Raw genomic sequence first — 4317 nt, 5'->3', positions numbered from 1 at the left:
CTGAAGAAGGAAAGAGGCGGGTAGGGCTCCATAAACCTCCCCTCTCACGAAAGTTTCAAAATCGACCCAATTCTTATTTAGTATTTCAAAACACACTTTAGTTTTAACAATTACATAAACTGCTTTTTTGAAAACTTACGAGCCTAACAGAGAGCAACAATGGGAAGATGCTTCAGGTCCACCGGTAGCTTCGTATTTTTTCTGCCAAACCAAGGACGGCCTAACCAAGATGGGTCGTTTGGATTAATATTTTTCTGTTGAGGTGTCTGTAATTGTCTTCTATTAAACATCTTAATTTTTTCTGCTCGTTGTTTTTGAGACAAGCACGTTATTCAATCTTTTTCCTTTAGAGAATATACAGAGGTCCAAATGGTCTTCTGGTCGGCAACCTTGTTGAAGGTATCTCTTTTTTGCAAGCCAAAAGAAGGGTACTCTCGGTAAACATGAAGCTTGTGCAAGTAGACTTGCTCAGAAATCCATAAAATTGTGGTGTTCCAAGATTCCATATTAGTGTGGATTTCATTTTCACCTACACACAGAATTTGCTTGCATCGTGTTCATTTATTGTCTGGCTTAGTTGTCAGCTTGGTTGTGAAACATGAAGTAGATTTCTTGCTCCAACTCTATGACCTGCCTTCGCGCTATTATCTTTATCTGCATTGTACCTGAAGTGTTCGCTACTGTTACAGGTCGAGGAGGAGACACCGTTTTCATGTTCACTAGTCTCTTCCAGGCACATTACTTGTGGTTTCTACGATACGTCTCTGTACATCCATGATGTTCATATGGCTGTAAATTTGACAGATGTTTAGTTTTCTTCAAATTTCTTTTGCAATTGCGTTGTTGCTCCGTGCAGCCATGAAATTTATTATTCTGACTGGCATATTGTATTGTTTGATAGCTGGACAAGCTTACTTATTTCATGAGTCTAATAATGCCTGAAATTACCAAGCCTGGCTGATAATGGACAGGATGTGCCTAGTTTGCTAGTCGTAACAACAATTTGATTTGGAACTCTTCCTTTATTTAACTTTGTAAACGTTTGAGTATGCATTTAAGGTTATGAATAAACGTAGGAACTTTATTTCTGAATCGAAATCTTAAAGCCAAATGGCTAAGAAATTCGCTAAATCGAATTGGTATTGGAATCTTTTGTGAATCGAATTTGATGAAAAAAATATTTTTAAAATAAAAATTAAAAATATCAAAAGAAGAGAAAGACCACATATGGGAAAGCCTTCGGGCCTCTGGATTGTTAATCATCAGCTCGCTCAAAAAAATATTTCTCGAATGTTAATCCTTATAGGGTTATGACTTAGCTTTGTTTCAAACCTCTCTTTCAAACTCGAACCGGTCATGCATGGTCAGTTCCCCTTGCATCAGATGCAGGTCCAATTTGAACCTAAATAATTATCCAACTTACAATGACTTTGGTCTCTACCGCAACGCGACCCATGTTTACCGTCAACCTCCCTTCGCCCTTCGGAAAAAAGAACGTATGTGGATCTGAACCATATCAGAACTATATCCGATCCGTTCACTGTAACTTATTTGGCGGGAAAAGCCGTTGGAGTTCCACCGTACATAAGAAAGGGGCTCAACACCCACCAACTACCAAGGGCTTTGGACCTTTCGCTTCTGCAGCGCGCGAAGAGAAAAGAAAAACAGCCACAGAGGAGCGAGAAAATGTCTTTCGCGCTTCGTTCGATCTTGGGCGGTCCGTCTTCAGTAGGAGCGATGTACTCGAGCAAGTATGACAGCAACCCACTCTTCTCCGCCGGCCTCGAATCTCACGGTCATCCGAATTTTTTCTTCCGGTTATTTTTTCTTTTTCCTCGGATCTCACGGTCATCCGAATTTTTTCTTGCACGTTGTTTTCGCAGAAGCGAGGAAACGGCAGGGTCATTCCGTTGACGGTGAAACAGATAAACCCCGTGCGTAACCTGTCCGATGATCATTCAAAGCGGGAAAGACAGTTTGGGTTCCAACGTATTGGTATAAAATGTGTTCACCACGGGACCCACGAATAGCGATCAATCTGAGGCTTACGGGTTGGTTTCTACAGCGCGGGAAAGAGAAAAATCAGCGAAAAAGGTTGTTCCGGCTTGTCTACGTTCAAGGTGATCGTGGAATCCTTGTCGCCCAAAACTCGTCCAGTCCTCCGATCTCACGGTCATCACTGTTTTTTGAGTCGGGAATTGATCTGACTCGTTTCTTGCTGGTTGTCTCGCAGAAGCGAGGAAATGGCGAGGTCATTCCGTTCACTATGAAACAGAAAAGCCAGGCCGTGCAGAAAACTGCCGATGATAATACAAATATTGTGGTGGACAGATGCGAGGTTAATAATGTAAGTTATTTTCGCGTCGAGCGCCTGAATTCCCTTCCTTTTTGCTTGTTTTTTTAACCCTAACTTCCGTACGAGGTTTCTTCTGATTTTCCTCTTCTTTCTGTAAGATCGTCTTCGTCGATTTACTTTTCTTGGGACTTCTGCTTTAGTCGTTCTTTTTCCTGTTTCGTTTTCTAGCATGTTTTTTTTTTCATTTATTAGGTTATAATTCAAATTAGCATTCGCTCTCTTATTCTGGAAGAACATAGTTTATTATGAAAGAAAAACCCCTTTCATGAATCTAAAAATCTGAAGGACGCAGTTTCTTTTTTTAAATTTAATTTATTATACTAATTGTTGGATGCAGTTGCAGATCTATCGTATGTTGGCATCTTGATAGTACCTATACATTTTTTGGCTGAGTTATTAACTTGAAACTTTTACGCCCTCTGTTGTTCTCACTAAAACCCCATCCGCTTGGTGCTTTAAATTTCCTTTTTGGAATTGGTCAAGAGATGTAGTTTTGAAGTTAATCTATTTCCGGCTTGTCGTTCACCTGCTTCTAAATCTGTTTGTGAAAGCTAACTATGATTTGATCCGGTTCATAAATCAAGCTTAATAACTAAAATTTGGTCAAGTGACTAGCCACCGTCACCATTCATCGTCGGCAATCAAGGGTCTGTTCATATTGCAAGAAGCTAGTCAGATGTTCAGCTATATATTTCATTGAATTAAATTATGAACCTTTGACCCCAGGGTTGGGCATTCTATGAATGACAATCAAATGTTACCACTTGCTCTGGCTTTTCTGTCTGAATTTACTTTTACTGCATGAGGTTGGGTGCGGGAAGGCCCATCTGTCTTGAAGTTTTATGACGTATCCTTTGTGGTTCTCATCTATTTGTTGCACTACTTACTTAAATTACATTGCTTGGAAGGTGGCATTGGTGGGAATGGTGTTGAACAAACTTGAAAAGGTTACTGATGTTCACAATTCGTCCTAGATGATGGAACGGGAAGAATTGATGTTACCTGATGGTAGGTTATTCAAATGTCTGCCAGTACGTTAGTCCTGTATTTAACTTCTGATTTGAAACATTGAGCTTTCAACATTTTTTTTTATAGTAAATTTGGCAAGCGTCGATCATATTTCTCAGGGTAAATGATGTGCAGGAATCAAATGAAATTGCTTTGGTTGAGTAAGCTTCTTCCTTGGCTATCTAATTTAACTAGTGCTTTCATAATCCACAGAAAACCGCATGAAGTGCTGTTTGTCATAAGTTGAACTCTGGCAGCCTCGGTCCAAACGTTGCGTATGTGAAAAGCACTGATTACTATGTAAAATTTCTCTTTCTCTACCATGTGCAAATTTTGGGAGCCATTTTCAAGTTTGTTACGTTGTCACCCAATCTTATTTATTAGGGCTGCTTCTCCTAAGGCAATATTTCATATGCAGGAATGGCTGTTATGTTCGTGCTCATGGTCATTTGAAGTCGTTCCAAGGAAAAAGGCTTTTTAACTCTTTCTGTGTAAGGTATGCACCAAAAAAAAAAAAAAAACTATGTAAATTTTCTTTACATAACATGCTTCTCTAAGCCTTGATCGTGCACATTGATTATTTTGTCCACTTCATTTTTGTGATCGTGTTGCTCAATGTAGCTAAGACAATTTCTGGAAACTGCAACTTGTGGCAAATGGCAGCCAATTTTGTAGCTGTTTTGTCAAAGCTCTGGATTATCAAATAAACTAAAACCTGGTATATGCTTTGAAGTGGTAGTGTTTGTGCCTTTGCTGTGAAGGGTTGGAGACAGGGCTTCTAGCTGGTAAAAGTATCTTGGTAGTGGTTTGCATTTCCTCATTCATGCTTTGGAGTTTGGATTTTATGTATTAAACTTAAAAAGTAATGTCGCTGTGTCTTGGCCAGGCCCAGAACCCGAAAAGCTTATTTATATTAATCTAGAATAGCTTTAGACCATGTTCGGTCCTTCATT

At 39.5% G+C, this 4317-nt stretch overlaps 1 protein-coding gene across 9 annotated transcripts in view; it reads left to right on the top strand.

Annotated features, from left to right (window-relative positions):
- Positions 1–1628: 1628 nt before the first annotated feature.
- LOC116266102 (replication protein A 32 kDa subunit A-like) overlaps positions 1629–4317 on the top strand; it is a 62720-nt gene continuing 60031 nt past the window's right edge. For 4 of the 9 annotated variants that reach the window (XM_050081001.1, XM_050081004.1, XM_050080999.1 and 1 more), the window contains exons 1-6: positions 1636–1795; positions 1884–2120; positions 2234–2347; positions 3265–3364; positions 3578–3664; positions 3783–3860. The gene's annotated coding sequence lies outside the window, so the exon portion shown is untranslated. Of the gene's footprint in view, positions 1796–1883; positions 2121–2233; positions 2348–3264; positions 3365–3577; positions 3665–3782; positions 3861–4317 lie in introns of all 9 variants that reach the window. The other 5 variants (XR_004175251.2, XM_050081003.1, XM_050081002.1 and 2 more) reach the window with 5 other exon arrangements.

The sequence above is a fragment of the Nymphaea colorata genome, chromosome 12, assembly GCF_008831285.2.
Source record: "Nymphaea colorata isolate Beijing-Zhang1983 chromosome 12, ASM883128v2, whole genome shotgun sequence".
Lineage (NCBI taxonomy): Eukaryota > Viridiplantae > Streptophyta > Magnoliopsida > Nymphaeales > Nymphaeaceae > Nymphaea > Nymphaea colorata.
Note: the sequence above shows the minus strand (reverse complement) of the source record. Positions and strands in the feature narration are given on the sequence as shown.